The sequence below is a fragment of the Pholcus phalangioides genome, unplaced genomic scaffold (assembly GCF_987345545.1).
Source record: "Pholcus phalangioides strain wild (caught in Gottingen) unplaced genomic scaffold, Ppha-v1.0 ptg000017l_1, whole genome shotgun sequence".
Classification (NCBI taxonomy): Eukaryota; Metazoa; Arthropoda; class Arachnida; order Araneae; family Pholcidae; genus Pholcus; species Pholcus phalangioides.
This window is the reverse complement of record NW_028301610.1, coordinates 61,781,404-61,804,979: the sequence shown is the minus strand read 5'-3', so window position 1 is coordinate 61,804,979 and position 23,576 is coordinate 61,781,404. Positions and strand designations below refer to the sequence as shown.

Genomic DNA, 23,576 nt, shown 5'->3' with positions numbered 1-23,576 from the left:
TTATATAAGGAGGCAGCTGCAAATTTATAAGTTTAACAATTAGTGTATCATGATCCACTCTGTCAAAGGTTGCTTTTATATCCCGAAACACTGCTCCAGTTCTTTGTGAATTTTCGCTTCTGTTAAAATTTCTACCATCCTCTGGACCTGTTGTGAACAGCTGTGCCCACTCCTAAAGGCAAATTGTTCTTCTCGGATTATGCTTCTCACATCCAGTGTGGCTTCCAGTCTATTTATCATGATTCTTTCAAATATCTTTGCTATGTTACTGAGCAAGGAAATGGGTTGGTAGTTCTGAGGAAAAAGTGGATCATTTTTACTTTTTGGAAGCATTTTTACTATAGCTTTTTTCTAAAATTTAGGGAATTAGTAGTTTGTTAGCATAACATTGAAAATGTTTGTCAAAGATGTCAGAACATTTGTTAGAAATTTTTTGAAAGCATAATTTGATATTCTGTCAAATCTAGGAGCCAGGGGCGTAGCCAGAAATTTCTTTCGGGGGGGGGGGGAACCAAAGTGACAGAACAATGGATTTGGCCATCTTTTTCCCTTTTTTCGGTAATTTTCTCACATTTCGGGGGGGGGGGGACCAAACCCCCAAGTCCCCCCCCCCTCGCTACGCCCTTGCTAGGAGCCTTTTTCTTTTTTAAATATTTTTTTGACTTCCTTGATTGTTGTTGGTGCAGCTGGCTCATCAGGATCAAAAGGAGGAGAGACCATGCCTATATAAGTTTCCACTATTTCTTCATTCTCCTCCAAGATTAAAATAGGTTAGTTTTCGTTAGGCCTGAACTGCAATTCGAGGTGATTAACAAATGCATTTGCAATGTCATCATCAGTATATACAAGACCGTTCTGTGAATGCAGTTTGGTGATCCTAGAGGAATATGGTTTGCATTTATTCACTGCTTTCCAAAAAGCCATCCTGAGCGTTAACTTCTCTTATATCAGTGGTTCTCAACTTTTTTAGATTCGCGCCCGCAATCGCCTGACTGTTTTCAAAATGACTTGACACAGTTTTCTTGACAATAGCAAGAAAACTGTGGCAGTTATTTGAGTCATTCTTGCAGAATGTAAATGTGCGAAGTCAGGAATTTCATTAATGTATAGTTATTAAAATTTTAAAAAAATTAAGTTTTTATAAGGACACCCTGTGCCCGAAAACCGAATTAGAAAATTGTTGCCCTGTCTCTTCTGATGCCAACAAAGAAATTTCCACGTTTCTAAAATCTTTACATTATAGTCAAAAATGAGCTACATTTAAAATCAGTGACAAAAATGCTTCACGAAACTTCATGTTTCCAAAACTTGATATGCTCATCAGTTCCCAGAAAATTTTCCATAATTTCAATTCTATGAATAATCAAATTTATTATATTATATTGATTCTAAATACAAATTAATTTGGGATTTACTGAATCGTAATTAATTTTTTATATTAGAATTAAAACGAAATGAGCAATAACTGGCATATATGTTATTGTGGTCTTTTGTTTCTATATTTCATAGTATATTGATAAATATACTCATTCATTGAGTATATTTTTTTATTGCGGTACATGTACTTTAATACAGTACTGTATTTCTTGGATAAGCACCACATGATGAACGTATCACTGTATCGAAATATTCCTTTTTTTATGAACTTTAGGTAAAACCCACAACTGCCATACATTTCTGATATAAAATTTATTAAATGCTCATTTTTAATTTTGGCAATGCTTAGTAATGATTGTCAATTGATTGATCATTTTAGAAATGCTACTCAGTTAATTGACAGTTGAATATCACGTAATGCAAGGCCAATATCTTAGAAATTGTGTTTTTTGAAACGAAAATGAACATGCATACCATCACCAGTTTCTAAAATCACATTTTCAAAACTTAAGCAACGCAATGCTCATTCCATGAAATAAGGAGAATAACATAACGTTGCAATTAAAATATTGTGTATATGTAAAAGGCACTATGTCCATTTTCATGTAGATTGAGATAACGCTATTAATTTGCTGTATTTTCATTACACTATATAGGGTGTTCTGTTAATGGACCGACAAACTCCTTAGTAGGCATCAAGAGGAACAAATATTGCCATGGGACATGGTGTCGCAAACCACATTGAGAGGGTGAAAATCTCAAAAAACGGATGCAGGCTCTGAGTCCAGAGGAGACGAAAGATGGATGTTACTTGATCGCTGAATGTGTTCGTTACCATATCTGACGTAAGCAGCATCATGAAACGCATGCGCTGGGGTAGGATCACTGCAGACGATGTAAATTAGCGCTATTGCAGTAGTAATCACATGTAGCAGTTGTCTGTTTTAATGAGTATCGTGATGGCTAACCACACGAGGAATGCGCTGATATGCATCTGATTTACGGTCAAGCAAATGGCAATAGGTGCTTAGCACAGCGGATGTACCCAACAGCAATACCCGATGAGATGTTGTCCACACCCATACTCCTTCGTCAGGATCGATCGACTATTACGCGAGACGGCAGTTTTCCACCCAGCACGACGTGATGCAGGGAGACCGCTCAATGTACGCATTCCTCAAATGGAAAAAAAACCGTGCGTCAACGGTTCGCTAATTTCCCTCGACAAGTACACGAGCGGTTGCAGCTGAACTCAGAGCCTGCATGTGTTTGTCATGATTTTCACCCTCTCAACATGGTTTGCGACACCATGTTCCATTACAATTTTTGTTCCCCTTGATGTCTACTAACAACCCTCTGAGTTTGTCGGTCTATTAACTGAACACCCTGTATGTATACATAGGTATAGAACATGAAATCTGTTTAAGTAAATAATAGTGATATCCACTTTAAAAACGCTTCAAACGGTGCTCAGAAAATTTCCCTTTTGTTTTGGTGCATTATCTCTGATATACAGAAATATTTCAAACTGCAAATGTAAACTGTGTTCACCTGTCGTGTTTGTTACACATCTGAAAAGCAAGTAAGAGAGCAACATAAAGATTGCAGAGAAAACACGATTTAACTGTATTAAGACCAGGATGTAAGTCAATTTCATGTGGCTTTGTACCCAAAATGAAACTAAAATACAAGAAATATTCCTCTTTTACTTTAATTTCTTAAAATAGTACAAGCTCAAACTTTTTTCAATTTATCGATGTATCATATAAAAACGTGCATCTTACGCCTTATTGAATACAAGTATCACAGAGAAATCCAAATTATTTAAGATTGAATTGTGGTGATTGTTCATAAATTATCATTAAAGAAAACTCTCACAAAAAAAAACTATGCATGAACCATGAACTTATCAGAAATGAGTAGTTATATTTCACATTTGCTTATTTTGTGTTCGTCAGGAAAGTGTATAATGATGAGAAGCTTTTTTCCGTTTTTCTTGTTGGTAATACTGCATTTATAACCGAATGTATTTTTGTAATAGTGTATACAATTCATAAAAATGTTGGTTCTGCCACCACATTTGTTCCCCCATCTTTTTGTTTTCAGGAAAACATCACATGAGCAGAGCTGCTCCTTATCCTTATAGGACCAGTAAACAGAATCACGTGGCCCCACCTACCATTCTGCGCCATGATTTCTTTATATTCCAATTAGGGACTGCAAACGGAGGTCATTCTGGATTGATCAGCTTTATCCCATTTTGGTTCCCAAACAAGTTAGACTTTCACCAAAGCCACGACTGGCACCAATAAAAGAATCTTTGTTGCAGAAGATTCTTATTGTCTTGTCTACTCATTCTACAGGGGGACATTTTTTAGGACTTTTCCCCCTCCTATTCAGAAAACCTAGGGGGTGTTAAAAGAACTCCTCCCCCCCCCCTTTTTTTCCTTCCAGACCACTATACCAACCAACACCCTCAAAGATAGCCCTCCAAAGAAGATACTTTCACCCCCACCACCTTCTTGGGGGATGTCGGCTGAACTATGTCTTTTTTCCAATACCTTCAAACTGCAAATACGAAATGAGTGCTGTTTACTTCGCTGGATGCTTACTCACCCTTCCACCGCTACTTGTGACAATACTATTTGGGAAGGCGGGGAATAGCACTGTAAATACGAAGGTTAGATAATCATATATGTTTTTACTTCAACACCAGTCTGTGTAGAGAAAACACAAACAAATAAAAATAAACAATGCTTTAATAATTAAATATTTATGATAGAAATGACACATGGCACTTCCATATGTTTACAAAATGTGAATTTTAAAAAAAAATGTTTTTCTCAAAATTTGCCATCCTTTGCTATAGCCCACTTAGCTCCCTGTAAATACACTACTGAATACAGTCAACCACAACAGCAGTTAATGTTTCTTGAAACCACAAAATCAATAATATCCGGCACATGGTTTTTATATCCGAGAAAATGTGTTGGAACAGTAGGTGCATTTGCAGTTAGATCATTTGAAGTTATATAGGGAAAAGTCTTCTACCATGCATATATTCCACTCTAGAGTTTCAGAGCCTGTGCTCCACATTCCAGTCTCCAGCAATAAGAGTAGGAAGACGAAAGTCCAATATGTCATCAAGAAGACCAGTGTCCAGCCGATTATTTGGTGGCTTGTATGTTGAGACAAGTTGAATCGGCCGTGAGTTTGGGAGATATATTCTTATGCCAATTGCTTTGCGAGATGTAGATGTTTGAAAGTTGATAATGTCATGAGTTATATTTTTCTGAATAAATATTGCCACTTTTCCTCTTCTGTTGTGGCATCTTTCCTGTAGCATTTGTAATGATAAACTTTAACTTGATCACCCAGGACGGTCTCCTGCACTAGAGCGGCGTCTATTAAAAAGTCCTTGAGGCATTCCCGAAATTCATGAATGTCAGATTTAATACTATTTGCATTCCAGCTTATCATAGGTAGAGGCTTTAGGGGGGGGGGGCATAGTTCCTCAGTTGTTTTTAAGTCAGTTTTATTTTTGGCTAATAGATGCAGCCCCTTCGTGCCAGTTATATTTTTATTTCAATTAGCACATAAAGATAATCCGGATCCTTCAGTACTTTCATATTTGTTTCCTTAATTTGCCAAATGTTATTTTCAGAATCCTTTGTAATGCCAGATGTCTAGTTTTCAGACGAAACCACAGTACTAATGTCATTTCCAATAACGTCTCAACATATCAATCAGTAAGTTTGTATCATTATTTGTTTCAGTGTTTACCTGACTTTCTTGTGAATTATGTTGCCAAGGTGTATAGACTTTGTAATTCTTTTTTGTTGTTTGAGGATGTTTAAGGCAATTTCTATATGCAGCCATGTGTTCTAATGAACCACATAGAAAGCACTTCAATTCAGAGTCATCTTTATTCCTTTATTTCCTAGTGAGGTGTTCCCCAGTGCAAAAGCTACAGTAGGGAGTATTGTAGCACTCAGTGTCTTTGTGATAGAATAGAAAACACCTTAACATTGCAGGGTTCTATTGCTACCTCTAGTGTTCAACAGAAACAGGAACTCCAACCAATTCAGTGCTGTTATGAATACTTTTTCCTTTAGCAGGCAGTTCTATCAAGAACAAAGGAAGTAATTTTGTTTATAGTTCCTCATTTGTTGCACATTGTTAATCTCAAAACCACTTTCTTCTAAAGTTTTCTTAATCCAGTCTTTTTCCCAGTGACGGATTAAAAATATTTGAAGACCCTAAGCACTTGAATGATTTTGGTGCCCTCCACAGTCCCTAAAAGTATATATTACTCGATGTCGAATATATAAAGGAAAAAAAATTAATGAAATTTTAGATTTCAGAAGTAACTAATCTGAGTTAAGATTTTTTTTTAAGCACGGATGTGTAGAAAAAAAAAGGGGGAAAGGAGAGACTTTCAACTTGAAAAATCATTGATAATATCTATTGGATCATTTTTGTTTATTTTTGGGACATCTTTGAAAGTTTTTGAAATTTTTCTTTCACATTTCCCAAGAAGACAGACCTTAAATTTTTAGATGGTTTTTTTTTCAGACTTTTTTTAAAAACATTCAAACATATTTTCTCCCATCGACTGCTTGTTAGGATTTCACAAAGGGTTTCAAACGCAACCAATGAATCTTGGCATGGCCAATATTATATTATTTTTGGTGAACCACAGGGTTCGCAGGTTTTTGATGGCTTAAACTGCAGTTTAAACGTCACGTCAAAAGCGTAACTTCAAAAACCTCAAATATAAAAATTCCCATTGGAAATATACACATTAATTGCATGTAATGTTTAAAGTGACTATGTTATGCAAAGAATAAATATTTAATACGATTGTAAAATACCAAATACCAAAAACATATTAAACCAATAAAAATATTGGATAAAAAATCATAATATTGGATAAAAAATTATAATCCTTAGAAACTTTCCACAGAGCACGATGAAGATGTCATTGCATATACACTACTACAGACATGCCAGCATTGGCATGAAGCCTCTCAGTAAAGCTGAATGTTGAGCTTCACCACGATTGGGGAAGGGCGAACCCCCCTCCAATGACAATAAAAAAAATTGTTTTTTTTTTAATGTACAAAGATTTAAATATACAACACCCCATAGGAACTGGACCCTAAGGGCTTAAGCCACATAATCCGCCTACGCCCCCGCAAAAGCATACACGGATACAGGTTGTTTCTCGAACGGGGGGGGGGGGGCAAATCTACCTTCTGCCTATGCCAATAGTTTTTTTTATCGGGGGATCGTCCCTATCGCCCTCCCTTTCAGTATCCCCACCCTTGCCTTCAACCAACTACTTGCGAGGTCACTTAAGCCCTCCGTGTATCATGAATATCCAATGACTTTTCTGTGACCTTTGACTTTTCTGTGACTCTGACTTTTCTGTGACCTTTTCTCAGTTGACAAAATGAACCATGCTGGACTGTTTTCTTATCAGTAGTTACCAAACTGTAAGTAGCGGCCACCTAGGGGGTTTTAGCTAATAAAATAAGGGGTCTTAATGAAAGAGGGAATGTGAGTGAATTTTTCAAAATAAAAATATTGGATAAAAAATCAATTATTATAATCCTTAGAAACTTTCCACAGAGCACGATGAAGATGTCATTGCATATACACTACTACAGACATGCCAGCATTGGCATGAAGCCTCTCAGTAAAGCTGAATGTTGAGCTTCACCACGATTGGGGAAGGGCGAACCCCCCTCCAATGACAATAAAAAAAATTGTTTTTTTTTTAATGTACAAAGATTTAAATATACAACACCCCATAGGAACTGGACCCTAAGGGCTTAAGCCACATAATCCGCCTACGCCCCCGCAAAAGCATACACGGATACAGGTTGTTTCTCGAACGGGGGGGGGGGCAAATCTACCTTCTGCCTATGCCAATAGTTTTTTTTATCGGGAGATCGTCCCTATCGCCCTCCCTTTCAGTATCCCCACCCTTGCCTTCAACCAACTACTTGCGAGGTCACTTAAGCCCTCCGTGTATCATGAATATCCAATGCAATCTATCCCAGCATACGCCCTTGCGGGTCGTATATACGGACGTCTGACAACCCTAGACTCCCCGCCCCCCGTTTTTGTCGTATCGGAGTCTGAGTTTTTTCGGCACCTCCGACGAAACTTCTCAAAACAAGCTCCACGGGCGCCCGCGCAAACTGAAAGCACTATTGATCGATATTAAGCCGTGTGCACAACGCACAACTGCCGCGTTGCGAAGCGCCGCGACGCATAGCAATAGTGGGCTCAAAACAGCAAAAGAGCCGAACAACGTTGAACGAAGCGAGATGTAAGAAACGCCGTCTAAATAGAATGTGTACGAATGAACCCATTTCTTTACTGATACTGCATTACCACACGCAGACAAAACATCGGCGCAGGTGAAATAAAAAAATTAAAAGAAACGTTCGTGTCAGGATACAAACAGTCCAGCCGATTTTCCAATTCTGACAGTCAATGCCCCATTCACCCGCGCAGGGAAGCACAGTAAGGAGCTGACAGGGTTTCGACCCGAGATAATTCTCACAATTTTTTTTTCACACTATAAATTCACTATACGGGAACCCGTCGAAGATCTCAGCTTAGGGGCTCTACTGCAGGATATGGTTTCCAACCTTTGGAATCCCGCGGCACGATTGATTTCTTTTCCTTGATTGGAAGCCCGGCCATACACATGATTAATGGGTAAAAATTTAACAATAAACCACTCACGGCCCGGTTTGGCCGATGTCAGGGCCCAACGGTTGAGAAACTGCACTAGACTGGGGCCTTCCTGATGTTCATTTTTCCTTTGTTACTGCAGTAAGAGGGAAAAAATCACGACAGCCCGACTAGACCAACCCCAGGGCCCTTCCGAAGGACGGATTTTACATATTCAAGTACGATATCAGACGCTTGTTATTTGCTCATTTTGCTAATTGCTACTTATCGTCATGCTTCGTTGTCAGTCTCTACTAATGGTTCTATTTTGTCAGCTGCCTCCCTTGCGTAATTCATGGTTCATCGGCCGCTCCCCAAAAAGAGGAAGATATTTCCTCATATACACTCATGTCCATAAATTAAGGATAATGCCAGCTCCGGCAAATAAAGGTTCAGAAACAAAACAAACGTTACTTATTCATAATGCCCATTTATTAAACAAAAGATAAAGAACAAAAACGATGGTGTATGTATGATACCATTCATAAAAACTATGATTTTTGCTCCCTGGAGCAATTGTAAAAAATATCTCCTTCACAAAAACTTACTATTACATGGTTGGTATGATGGTTAATACATTGTATGTCTCCCATGTGATGAAATACAGTCCGTACAATGCCTAGGCATGCTGAGTATCAAATTATCTATCTGATCTTGGGGAAGATCACTCCACTCAGCAAGCAATGCTCTCCAAAGTTCCGGTACACATGTAGGAGGTGGTTGTCGGGCTGCAACTCGTCGGCCAAGCATGTCCCACACATGCTCTATCAGATTCAAGTCAGGTGAGAATGCTGGCCATTCCATACGGGTTATATCCTCAGATTCAAGGCATTCGTTTACGATGTTTGCTCGGTGAGGACGGGCGTTGTCATCCATAAACACAAATTCTGCGCCCATGGCAACCCTAAACAAACGTACATGTTGTTCCAGAATGATGTCCCGATAAATTTGGGCTTTCATGATTCCGGTTTGAACATGCAGATCTGTTCTGGAACCCAGTATAATTCCACCCCAAACGAGCAATGCTGCACCACCGTAACGGTGTCGTTCAATGATGTTGTCTTGGTGGTAACGGGTACCTGGCGTTCTCCATATGAAAGTCCGACGTGAATCAGACTGCAAGCTAAACCTGGACTCGTCGGAAAACATCACACAAGCCCACTGTGACGATGTCCACATTGCATGTTCTCTACTCCAGGCTAATCGCTGCTAACAGTGAGTTGCCGTGAGCGGAATACATCTGACAGGCCTGTGAGCATATAGACCAATATCTCCCAAACGTCTGTACACGGTTTGCCTTGAAACTGTAGTACCCGTGGCTGCAGATAGCTGACGAGACAGGTTGGATGCTGTGTTCCGTCTGCTTCTTTTGGCAGTTACTGCCAAATACCGGTCTTCATTCGGCGTTGTAACTCGGGGGCGACCTGTATTGCAACGTCTACTGACATTTCCGTTATCTTGGAATCGTTGCCAAAGCCTAGAGATGACACTTTGGGCAATTCCAAGTTCCTCGGATACTTCCATCTGAGTACGCCCACATTCCAGGCGGCCGATAATTCTACCACGTAAAAAATCATCCACATGCTTCCTCAGTGTCATAACTATTCGCTTATGGCACTGAGCGCCTTACAGAACTCTTGTGAACAATTTTACTTCTTTGCCACCATTCCTTATATACCTCTTACACCTTCGTCATTGTGACGTACTGTCGGCATCATCTGGTGGCTTCCTGAAATTTGCATATCATTCTTGCAGATGTGTGTGATAATTCTACAGGTGAAATTTTTACTTTAGATTTCGATTTCCGTTTGATTTTGAATTATCCTTAATTTATGGACATGAGTGTATAAAAAAACAATTTCAAAGCTTAAAATAGGCGCACAAATGAATATTTTCAGCTCTTCACGACGCTCCTAGGAGCCGTGACGCACACTTTTAGAAACACTGTGGTATTCCTTTAAATTCGGCGTAAATGTTGCGTCGCAACACAGTTAGTGGCAAATGAGTCCGATGTTTGTCTTCTCTTAAACTCGTTCTGTCACATGCGTATATACTGTACGATTTCGTCGTTCGCTGTAGCTACTCGGTAAAAATCGACGCGTTTAAAAAAAATGGATGATAATTATTAAAAGAAAAAACTATCTTCCATCGCTGGGGGAAAAAAATGGGTGCCTTTTCACATGGCCTTCACAAGGATGGGGCTGACAGGACTGCAGCCCTGTGGCCCGGGACAATCAGCATCACTGTTTTTTCCATGATATAAATTCACTACAGAGCTCTTCCCCCAGCCCGTGAAAACTCTGGCTTGCGGACCCGCCAAAGATCCAACAGCCCTGCTCCATGATGTGGGGCGAAGGTCATGTCCTTTCTACTGAAAACCAATATTGTTCCCAAATGTCTTGCCAGTCCCCCCTCCTCAGGAATTACCACGTGATCCTGAGAACATTGCTTTAGGGGAAATATTACAGATGTTGAAAGGTCCCAACAAGTAAAGAAAGAAAAGTTTTTTTTTGTTCAACCAGGCTAAATAGCTTTTTTGCCCCCACCAATATAATGTCTGCTCAGATGTCAGGTGTAGGGTGACTGCACTCTTTTCTGTTGCTACTCACCCATCCATCCCTCCCTCCAGGGCAAAAAAAAAGGGAGAAAAGAAACCTGAGAGAGAGAGAGAAGAAAAGATATTAAATTCCACAGCTTCTCCAAAGCCTAGATCAGCGATTCCCAACGTGGGGGTTAACGGGGCGATGGAATGTTCCAGGGTGACGGTAGAAGCTACGGGTATAGCATAGGATTCTATGGGTTAGATTGTGGCGAGGGGGGCGCTGGGAGAAAAAAATTTCTGAAGAAGGGGATGATGGGACAAAAAAGTTTGGGAAACTATGGCCTAGATTTTAAGGAAAAAATCGAAAAAGATCTCTGGAGAATCATAAAAAAAATCCGTGACCTTCACTCAAATTTTGTGACTTTTCGGGACTTCCGTGCCCGTTTTCTCATTCTGTGACTTTTCCGTGATGGTAGACACCCTGAGAATTATTTCGGACAATATATACGTTTTTTCTTTCTTTTAAAACGTGCAATTTGAATAAAGCATAACAAACACACTGAAGGGAAAGCTATGGAATGATTTGATATCCTCTGATTTAAGATAGTTCTTGACCTTAAAAATTTTTCAACTGCTTATATATGTGCTTCGATAATTCAGTAATTATAATTCTGAATATAAAACCCTTTAATCTACATAAAAGTAAGGTTTTGTTATTTAACATATCTATCAGGTTAAAAAAACTATTTGACAACGTTGACAATAAGTTTTTGACTGCTTTAATACTGACTTAGTTTCTGAAGTCTAAAACCTAACTCTGATGTGCCCTATCATACATATTTTGAATAGGCAGCTCTATTCTGCTTAGCAAATTGAACACAGGTAATGAGTAGCTTAGATAAAATGAAAAACACAAAATTATATTTTATATGCTCTAGACTCTTATGTAGAAAAATTCAAAATTGTGATTAATATTTTGTTTCAATTGTAATAAATTAATGTTTGAAAATCATTGTAATATGCAAAAAAAGTAAGTTTTCCATCGTTATATAACTGTTGTCTCCAAAACATTATCAAAAAGCATTCATTTAGGTTTTTGACGGTTTAAACCATTTTTTAACACTTGTCATGTCAAAAACCCAACCCTGGTGAACCATAATCATTGGGTGCCTGTTCTTTCAGAGATGCATTTTCAAATTGCAATCCGCCTGTACCCATCATCAAAAGAAGAGCACCCTTACGGCAAGTTTAACATACGAATGCATGACATGACGATGATTTCAATCTTCGAATACAATTCCTCCAACGTGTTTGATTGGAACATTGATCAAGTGCTCGCGAGCACGAAATTGGGCGAACATCGAGCACTGTAGGTTCTTCAGGGAGCCCATGGTGATCGCGTGAAAAGAGTTGAAGATGCCTGTTCTAGATCGAACCACAAAAGGGTGGGTCTAGGCTGTGTAGCCTATGCAGAAGCAAAAAAAAACCATCAAGTATTCTATGCAAAATTTTAAACTATGAGTGTACTGGACTAAATGATTTTAAGAGAAACCCGTGATTTTTTTTTTTTAAAGTTGATCCTCACGCACTCCCAAGAGATCCGTAAGAAAATGAAATTTGTTAGTGTTAGTAGACATCGAAGAACCAGGATTTCAACCCACACGTGCACAATCATAGGCTACTAGCTCCCTAATCATTGGACTGCCAGGCGACAATTTTTGATGCATTTCATCTGTCTGGGAACATAGCAGCAAGTTTTCGGGGTTACTTTACTGTTACGACTTATACGCCAGAGAGGCGCCAAAACTATCTCTCGCACGGGTAATAATAATTAACTGTGAGATAAAACCCCCGAAACCATGCAGTCGATCCGCTAATGACTCAACCATTTCATCATTTTTAAGTTCAAGTCCTTATTCTGTAGATCTCGACTTACATTGGCGTACGCAAAGGGGGGTTTTGGAGTTCTAACCCCCCCCCCCCCAAGTCGAGATTATAGTGTTATTTTGCAGGAAAAAACGTATTCTCCCCCCCCCCCCCCCCGAGAAGCAAAACACATTGACCCCACCCCCTCTTTGAAAAAATTCTGCTTACGCTTATGTTGGCTTAGTCTTAAATTTTTCATTTTTATATTGATTTAGGAATAGTAGTGATTTATTTTATTAACGCTTTGGTCTCACCCAGACACAACCCGAGGACCTCGTGACAAGTAGATCTGTTTACAATTTGCAAGAGTTATCATGCAAATTCAGGGCCGCAACTAGATGCTTGGTCACCCGAGGCAAGCGCGCATTTTGACGCCCCATTGTAATGTTGAAGGAGAGGTTTCAGAATGAAATTTGCGCCCCCTAGGGTCCAGCGCCCGGGGCACGAGACCCGCCTGCTCCTCCCTAGTTGCGGCCCTGTGCAAATTGGTAGGCAGGAATTTTTAACTGGAAGGAAGGGGGCCTCTCAGAAAAATCAGTTTGTCAAAGGGCTCCATGATGCTGTTAAAATGGTTCAAGCTAACTCTATAGAAATTGCACGAAATCTCTTCTTAAAACCTCAGCATTAACGTGATCTCTAGTTTGCAATATTATCAGTTATATTTGTGCGATCCTTTTGATGAATATGTGGTGAGATTTGATTTGTGTCTCACAGATGGCAGCACATGTAAAGCCAATGCCATCCTATTATCACGCGCGAAATAGCGAGATAGGCGACTGAACCATCAAGCGAGTAACATGTCGTTCCAGTAGATTTTTGTTTCCTCTTGTCATGTTTCGTGTTGTAAATATAAATTATTTAAAAAAATTAATTAATCACATCCTGAATCCTTCATTTTATACAAAATCACGCAACCTGTCAACTAAAAATATCTTCAACCATACAATCAATCGAAAATTTTAGGATTTTCTGCCGGATGCTTGACGCTAGAAAAAATGTACATTAAAAAAAAAAATTTGGCAAATTTTTGTGGTACTCCCTTTTCTCTTGATGCTCTAAGCACCTGCTTATTTTGCTTAATGGTTAATCCGGCCCTGCTTTTTCCACATTTGCAGAAAAGCCCTTAGCACTGCCTTTATCGTCTGTGCAGTTGAAATACAGTATATGGAATTTAAAGTCTTGTTCTCTACAGAAACTTGTTATTGTTCTACGATCATCTTCTGAGTAAGGTCGCACAGTGATTCTGTCAGACTTGATCTGAATGTTTGTTTGAGTTTAGTAATAGCAGATTTTATGATAAGTGGCAACCCAGTCTGTGTCTCAGTCTGTCAAGGTGGAGGAATATTAGCTTTGCTTTTGGGTTTAATAATTTCAACGCCTCCATCTACATCTTCACCATAACCCTTATTAGGGTGCGATGGATTATATTCATTAGAACTTCGATGATCCCAAATAGCGTTATTGTCCTGTGATAAGGCACCAAAATCCGAAGTTGTCCCATAGTTGACACTTTGTTGATCTATCTGTCTGTTAGGATCTGGTTTAGAGTTGCGCCACCAACTCTCATCGTTATCTTGAATTAGTTCTTTAGATTTACCCGCTGAGAGCCCATCTCTTTGAGTGAGTTTTGCTACCTTGTCGGCCTCAGGAAAAGCTCCATGCCTTTTTACTCTTGTGTTTCTTAGTCTTTTTACATTTACCTATGCTAAGCATAGGAGAGAGCATCAGATTTTTTCAAATTTTTCTCACTATTGTGAGGTACACTTATATTGTTTTTAGACATAGAATTATTTTTAGTAACGCTATTATTATTGACAACCACATTTGTAGAGGAACTTTTGTGTGAGTTAATATTCTTTTTACCTGAATCATTATTATTACTGCATATTACCTTGACAATACTTGCATCATCACTTTTAATTTCCTGCTCAACTATGTAATTTAACATATTTACCACTTCATTATCAGAAGAGGAGCACATTTCAGAAAAATATACAAATACAAATATACAAATACAAAAAGAGTCAAACTGATTATATACATAATTACCCTCACCAGCAGGATCAATACCTTTACTCATTAATTAATACTAATTATTTCGGATTGATCACTAACGGAACAGTTTTTCTCATTTTTCATTGACCCATTATCCTCAATGAAATATTTACTACAAAATAATATATTATTGTTCACCATTGGACTCAAATTTATGTTATTAACATTATTGTCATATACCAGATCAATATGTGTATTATTCAACATACCTTGAGTTATCAAAACGTTTTTATAGGTTTTTAAAACCCCTAACTGATATACAACTGAATTATTATCATTGTTATTTACATTATAACTTAATTTGGAGTTTAGATTACCAGACATACTAAGATTATTTTGACAACTGTTTATTACCTTGTCCATAACTAGACTGCTGATAAATACTTTTCTTCAAATAATTATGCATACTGTTTACTAAAACACTATTACCAACACCACATTCAGTGAGCACTGTATAGCTGCCTATATTATTGACAAGGTTCTCATTAAAGCTATTTTCATATAAAACAGCCAGTATATCAGCTTTATCTGTCGGTACCTCAGTACTTGTACCTGCTACTTTGTCTTTTGGATTATTTCCTTCATATACACAACTGTTAGACATGCTAGACTTATCTTCATTATTATCAGTTAAATTGTTTTCATTAGAACAATTAAGTATTGAACATAACATTAGTCTCAAATAATTTTTTGTTAAAACCACTTTTGCTCTCGTTCTAGACTTGTTCTTTCATTATTATACATCAAAGTATTTTCATTAGAGCAATTATTAATCAATGTAACATTGGTGTCAAAAAACTTTTTGTCACCCTCAATTTCACTTGATTTCATAGCATTTAGTTTACTCTTTTCATCATTACGATCAACAAGAGAGTCATTCTCTGTCTTTTTCTTTGCCATTTTCCTATGGCTTCTCAGCCTTTTTCCAATTGGGGAGACACCCTGATTATTTGTAGTAACACTAGAGTCAATTTCCATATCTTTTCTTAATGTTTTATCCATAATATGTTGACAGGGCAAGTCACTTGCAGCATTACACAGTTTAACAGCCTGTTTATACATTTGCTTCAAGAAATCTCTGACTTATCACATACCAAATAATTTTCAAAATCATTAAGATCTGCCATCAAGACTGCCAATACACAATCATGCTCTCCCTTTTTTAAATTGTTATTGCTAGCAGCTTCTTGCCAATGTTTTGTTAAATAGATTATAATAGATTATCGGGGTACTTTTGAAAACTGTCTTTCACTTAATTTACTATTAGCAACATCAATAACATTATTGCATAAATTTGTAAACTCATCATCTTTCACTACTCTCACCACAGGACAGTATTTGGCCGTGCCAAGTAATACACAAAGAGACTTACCTTGCACGAAGAAAGAATAAAAAGGATATAAGTGAAGGATCCTCCCCGACCCTCTAGATTCAGTCGGTATTTTCAGTCTAGCACGAAGCCACCGACAACTGTTCGCAGTGTCAGAAATCAGCACACGCCTACGATACAGGCCGACTGACAGCATGGATCTAATCGCGAAACCCCGTTACGACTATTTTTCGACGATTCAGATCACAAAATACGGGATTTATGTACAAAAACTTTAAAAAAATTAACAGCGTTTCCGCAAAACAATTATCTAAAAGCATTGAATGCACTACGAAAGTTTTATTAAAGTTCTTTTATAAAACTTGAAAAACGCAACCAATAAGAGCATTGGTTACATTCAACGAATGTAACCAATGAGCTCATTGGTTGTTTTTTTTCAAGTTTTGTAAGGCCTCTTTCCCGGTCTATAAAGAATTTAACGGTCAAAATGGCGGTGCCAGACCTGAGTTATTGCGAAAAATAGAATGAATAATATATAATTAAATTGGAATTGATAAAAAATTGAATTGAAATTGGAATTAATGTATTAAATATGAATTTTCATCGTATTTAATTCTTGTTCTATTTTTTCACGTCATCCGAAGTACTATTTTAATATATGACCATGGTTATGACGTCACGACCACTGCCGTTATTTAAGAACTTTTCTTTAAATAAAATACTTAGTTTGGTTTAGAACCGAGCACGCCCAGGCTCTGTCACTTTTGCGATATTCAATGACGTATTTTAGGTGCCGGATTTTATTTTTTTCATATCGAAATTTGGGGGGGGGGGGTTATTTTTTCCCCTTCATATGAATAACGGTCTTGAATGTTGACTGCTTTGGCGAATCGTGCAAGAGGTCTTCGTTGAAATCCTGCTGAAGAGTGAGAATTTTTATGTATAATATACCGGATCAGAGGGGAGGGAGACGCATGCCTTTTCGCAAGCCAGCCAAAAATTTAATTTTTTTCGAATATTTGCGTAAAAAATTTGAAAATATTGAAAGGAAATACCTTTTATATGGTATGTTCAATTTCTGTTCATTTAAATCATAGTTTCCCAAACTTTTCATTCCATCGCCCCCTTTTTCAGAAATATTTTTCTCTCACCCCACCTCAAGTGAACCCATAGGATCCTATGTTAAATCCGTAGCTTCTATCGCCCCCCTGGACCATTCCATCGCCCACCAGGGGCTGATATTGCCCACTTTGGGAAACACTGATTTAAATGCTTTTGGAAGGTTGATAAGTCAATATTTCTCTGGAAGAAATTCCTCGAGTCCCCTTTCTTCCCCCCCCCCCCAAAGGTCGATCCTGCATAAGCCCCTGCTTTGTATATAGACTATATGGGGAAATGGTTAAATTATCCTGGGCCTCTGAATTGCAAAAGGCCTGGTGGTTTTTGTGAGGATGGGGATTCTGCTAGTGCCTACGCCTAAAAATAGATGTAGAAGTTGTCGTGGTGGTTATACATATATTGAGTATTTAATCCTTTAACCCTCTATGGCAGTGGTTCTCAACCTTTGGAAGACCGCGGCCCGGTAGGATTCTTTTTTCTGAGTGGAAGCCCGGTCATAAACACGACTAATGGAAAACGAACGGGGATATACGTATATGAAATGATGAATCACTCACGGCCTGGTTTGACTCTTGCCATTGGGCCCGGTGGTTGAGAAACACAGCTCTTATGAAAAGGTATTAGATTTTTCTTTACAAAAACGGATGTAAATTGGTGCAGTTAGCATATTTTTAATTGATACAATACATCAACACAGCAATTTCATTATAGGTTACTTTTCAATTAGCTAAAATGTTTGATTAAAGGTAAAACAGTTTGCCTTTGTACAATGTTAAACTGTAAAATCCCTTAAGTATTGTTTTTACACAGAATTACGAGTTCTCGCGTGTTTTAACGTAATTCAGGAAATATGTTGTGAAGTTGTCAAACTAGAGTCATAACTTTATAGTCTTTCTTTGGCGAGTTTCTGGAATCACTAATCAAGTGACAAAAAAGTTTGGATATTTTTCATTACTGCAGATCTAAAATCGGAACAATTTTTTTGTTTGTTTTAGATACATCGCGATGTCATTTTAAATGCATAATGAAAATATGCAAATTAAGTGTTTCATTTTTGTTGCGTATATTGTCATTGTATCGGTTAATACAGAGGTTCCTAAACTTCTTCGGCTGCGACCCAAAATCAATAACTTATAATCAATAACTTAACTTAATTAATCTATTTAAAAAATAAATTCAATAACATATTTTATTTTGCATTAATTTCACACTTATTTTTCATTAATTTTATAATTGTTTTTCATAAATTCTCGGATCACTTTCCATTAATTATGGCAATATTTTCATTACTTATGAAAATTTTTCATTAATGTTTGTTTTATGATTTCATAACTTAATTTAAATACCTTTCAGCATTCTTGTGTGTTCTATAATTATATTATGCCATTTTGAAAAATACTATGTATAAAATGATGGCTATAAGTGGGGGAGGGGGTGCTAAAAATGTCTTCGTCTCAGCCCAGACTGCCGAAATCGTTGACACCTTTGAAATTATTGACGCAATAAACAGATGGTAATAGTGGATTCGCACGACCCATCTCAGGAGCCCCTGCGATCTAAGTTTGGGTCGCAACCCTTAAGTTAAGAGCTTCTCTCTTAATGCAAAACTGAATCACCGAATATTCTACTGTAGATTCTCGTGTTATAATTTTAATTTCTGCATATAAGTACGAGTATTTTATCATTTCCGTTTTACTGAATCCTCTTTACTCGTGATTCGTCTAAAATTGTTTTTTTAAATTATTGTTTTTATCCGCTCCCACAAAAATCCGACTACTACTGTCTCGTAATCTAGTGCAGTATTTCATGTCTTTCAACCTTTTTTGCCCATGGCCCCTTCGAACTATATTTTTTCTTCTCCCCCCCCCCCCCCATCCCTCCTTGACCCTCCCCATCATGGAGCAAGACCCTTACTCATTGAGTTAATTTTTTTGAGCAAACTGATATTGAAAAAATAATAATTTCACGAGTGATGTCGACCCCTGATTCAATGAGGGTTTTTGCATAGGAGTTCTGTTGTTTGCAGTACCGTCTTAACACCATAGATGGGCGAATGTCTTCAGATGACCCTGGGCCTAGTTCCGCTTTATTCTGAAAGTAGTCACAATTTTTTCTCACCATATTTCATCTAAAGCCTGATTTCTTAACGTCTGTTTTTTTTTTAGTTTTTTCGCAGTGCTTTGTGGCCCCCTTAGCAGCCTGTCATGGCTCCCCTTGAACTCGATTTTGACCCGTGCAACACAATTGTAAAAAAATTCTATGAATGAAATGGTTTTTTTTTTTTCACAGTAGCTTCAACTAGTAATGATGAAAATTTGCTACCAAAATTTAAAGGATTGTACGGTATATGCTCATAAGTTTGATCCAAAACTGTGTTGATGTACACGTGAATTTTTTTAAATTTCGTTTAGTAAATTTCGTTTTGTGTATAAAACACTGTAATTAGACAAATACTTGTGATAGACCTTAAGGTTTTGGTTCGTAACCTTAACAATGTATCACAAAATATCATATTAAAATTTTGTAATGAAAATACAAAACATATACATCAATCGATTTCATCGATCAACAAAAATCAATAAATTTTCAGAAATCGAAGTAAAATGTCAAAAATAGCATTCCTCGTAAAACGCGTTCAAAGTTTTTATTCACTAATTACTTGCATGTAAAAACGCAATACCAAAGTGGACGTGACTTCTGTTCTAAGCGTTATACAAACAAAACAAGGCCTGTTTTGGAATCTCAAAAAATGGGCGTCCTTGAAAAATAAAAAATATGTATATGTAAATTGAAATTTTGTTCCAAAATGACGTTTTCAACGCAGTTTTACGTTGTGTCGGATACTTAATAAATAAATTATAATTGATTTTTTTTATTTTAAAGGGCATTTTCACATACAATAAATACAAATCAATCAAAAAAAAAGTTCTTTTGATTTTTTAATAGTCGGTTTTGGTTCAGGTTTGAGGAAGATATATTGTCGGAAAATGAAATGGAAAGATGTGATTTTTTTTTTTTCCTATTCAACATTTTTCTGTGGAAGTCTTGCTGTTTTATGAACAAGTGCATTAATTATTTGTGTCTTCTATTTTATATTACAAATAGTATTTTTATAAATTAAGAAAAGATCCAACAATATCATGGCGATTATCATCAACGTACCAGAAACGAAACCCGTCGTTCGTGTAAAAAAGGGCGGTAATCTTTTTCCGTCTACCAGCCAATCAGCGTTCGCGTAACTGTGACTAGGAAGGTTTCGGATTCATTTGGGTGTTGGTTAGGGGCCCATCAACATATTGGGCGTGCTGAAGATCTAGATTGGAAGGTTGAAGTTTCCAGATCGGAAAGTTGCCCAGACTTACTGGGTTTTTTCTCCCCAGTTTTATGATATTGGGAAACTACGCAATGAATATTTGAGGATCATCGTAGGCATGGCCCCCACATCCAGGAGCAGGGCCCCCGTAAGACTTTTCATGGGCCCTTCTATAGTTGATTTATAGCGTGAAAAAGCAAATAAATGATGAGAATTGTCCCGGGCCCCAGGGCTATAGCCCTGTCAGTCCCGCACTTGTGGGGGGGGGGGTGCTGTGTTCCCCCAAATTTTTTTTTTAATGCCATGATCGTAGGCGTAAAAATATTGGAAATATTTGGGGGTAGATCAAAACCAACATTTCTATAGGTATTATGCAGGGCTGTAGCGTGCCTTCTCGGGACAGAGTTTTTCTTTGGGGTCCCGGGAAGGGACCCCCAAGAATGTACAAAGTATTATATTCATAATTCTTGGGGAATGTACCCCAAGAATTATACTCATAAAAAAAAAGAGCCCTTCTCCCCACTTTCTTTTAATGATGTTTTTTTTTTTTAATTCAGCAATTAATTTTGGAAGTGAATGTGTCATAGATATTATTTCAAACAAGAAATTCAAAATTTCTAGGAGGATACAAAATGGGAGTCTACATTTTTTTGTGGGGGGGGGGGGGGGCATTTAGCTCGGGGTCCCCGATTTCCCCAGCCTAGTTACGGATCTGGTATTATGGAGGTCAGAGAAGTATTTACAGGGGGGGGGGGCTGAGCGGGCCATAGCCCAGGGACGGCAAGTTCGGAGGAGCGGCAAATTTAAGGAATGAGTGATCAAGAAAATTGATAGAACGGGAAGAAAGGCAGGAAAATCTGTATCACACAGTCGGTAAAACTATAAACGCACGGGGCCCGGTGCGACAGCATCTGTTGTATACCCTCCTAAGGGCGGCTCTGGTTCGAACTATATAATTATTTAGGCCTTACGCTGTAAAAGTTTTAGAAAATAACTTTTCTACAACTTTTACAGTGTAATCCCGGCCCATAGGTGGAGATAGACTTGGAAGTCTGGGGGGCATGATGATGATGATGTGTCAATTCATATATACATTAGATCAGTCGACTCCACCTTTGACACTGATGGAGCAATGCCCCCCCCCCCCCGTATCTCCGCCCATGTCCCGGCCGTAGATGTAGTTATGTATCAAGATATGTATACCGTTCGCGCTTCTTTGGTTACCGGAAAATTTTTCTTTTCGGTAATTTAATTATTGATCGGAAAAATTCTGGTCTTCCACTTTTTTTTTAAATATTTTTTCAATAAGAAAACATATCCATTGATTGGCCATGGTGTCAAAGATAAAAGATCATTTTTGATTTTTTTTTTTTTTTCCTTTCCAGTAAAACATGCCAACTTGGCGCGTTATTGGAAATGGGGTAAAGAAGAAAGAATTCGTTTTAAGAGGATCCACGCAATTCGTGGATATTGACCACGTGTAGTAGCGCAGGATTTTGGAATTTGCTACCTATAGCGTTTGTTGAAGAATTTTATTTATTTATTTCTTTTTGCGCCGTCTTACATGTAAAGTACGCACAACTTTTAACCGAACGATGGCGATATCTTGGGTTCTAAAAGTTGTAGAATGAAGCGGTTCTCACCAAAAATTATGGTTTTTGATTTTCTACCCGAATATGTGCAATTCGTCTTGATGAGGGGTCATCTACATATATATTATTGTTCAAACGTCCAAATTTTCAATGTAGGCCCTTATTTTTTTCCATTTTATCTGATCGCATTGCATTTACCCTAGAAATAAAATTTCATCGTTGTAAGCATAAAAATGAGAGATATGAGTAAAAATGTGTTTGGGGACGCTCTCAACATTTGAGAAACTGATTTTGAAAGTTGATTGCAGGGAGAAAAGACAAACAACAAACAAGTTTCGAACGATAAATACTCCATGTGTTAAGCGAGTGTTTGGATTTCGTGCTGCTAAAAAATAAATAGTTTTTACTTTATGAAGGTGAAAAACAAACTTTTTCATTACTCTTCATTTTAGTGACTTTATATCCGTGATTGAACGAATATTTATACCATAATTATTTCAAACGATGTGTCAAAAAGCAATTGTTTGTGATGACAATTTCATCAATTTAGAAAAAAATATAAAAATTTTCCGTTAAACATTGCACTAGTGTATATTATAATTTTGTTTAATTTTGCAATTTCAAATTTTTAATAATGCTAAAAAAATACGGATGAAGCGAAATGCCGTGGTTTTATCAGAGACGACTCCACTAATAGCCACTACCGTAAACTTGGCGCACACCAAGATGATTTACGCTATTGAAAGAACCGTTATTTATTGATTATTATCTCCGTAAATATTAACATAAATCTAATTGTATGGTATTAATTTGTGAATTCTTTGCACATTATTATATTTACCATTTCGGCTCATGAATGTTGTCTAAGGAATGAAACGAATTTCTCAAATAGTGAAAAATTGCAAATTTTCGTTGTTTATTTGTTTACTCGAATACTTAAAAAAAATGTTTTTAAAACTGGGTGGATGACTTATTTATCGTATCACCGTATACTTAAAACAACAATTGCCTATTTCAGTAAAGTTATGAGTTCCATATTTAAACATTTTCGCATAATTTGTCATGAGAAATTTTTCAATGAGTTTCAAATTTATATCTAGTATATGGTCCCTAAAAGTGGTCATTTTCATATAATCGCTCATATCTTGCGAAATAGTGGTCAGATTGGAATGAAAATTGATTCTGTTGTGTTTTCGACTATGCTGATTCGAATGAAGTGAAAATTAATGTATGCTTTGCTCTCTCTCTCTATTCCAGCGATTCTCAACCTGTGGGGCGCCCCCTGAGGGGGGGGGGCGCGATAGTACTGAAAGGGGGGGCTAGCATATCGAAAGAAATATGTATTATTTAAAAAAATGATTATTTTACTCTGAAAGGAAAGCAAAACAAAATGCATTATAAGATAATAAAAAATAAAATTCGCATTTACACTGATATAATACACTTCAAATAGGACTTTATCAGTACTGCACAATGTATTTAATAATTAGAATACATCCCATATTGTTCAGTATTTTCGTGACTTTCTCAGAGGAAAGATTGTTTTATTTTCGTTTAAAATTAGTTGATAAA

General features: G+C 37.4%; 1 long non-coding RNA gene across 4 annotated transcripts in view; it reads left to right on the top strand.

Moving 5' to 3' along the window:
* The window catches only part of LOC149074468 (uncharacterized), a 121,102-nt gene that overhangs the window by 57,080 nt on the left and 40,446 nt on the right, over nucleotides 1-23,576 (top strand). For 2 of the 4 annotated variants that reach the window (XR_016194469.1, XR_016194473.1), the window contains exon 3: nucleotides 5,042-5,126. The exons of the other annotated variants lie outside the window; for them this stretch is intronic. This is a non-coding gene — a long non-coding RNA (uncharacterized LOC149074468). The remainder of the gene's footprint in view (nucleotides 1-5,041; nucleotides 5,127-23,576) is intronic. 4 annotated transcript variants of the gene reach the window in all.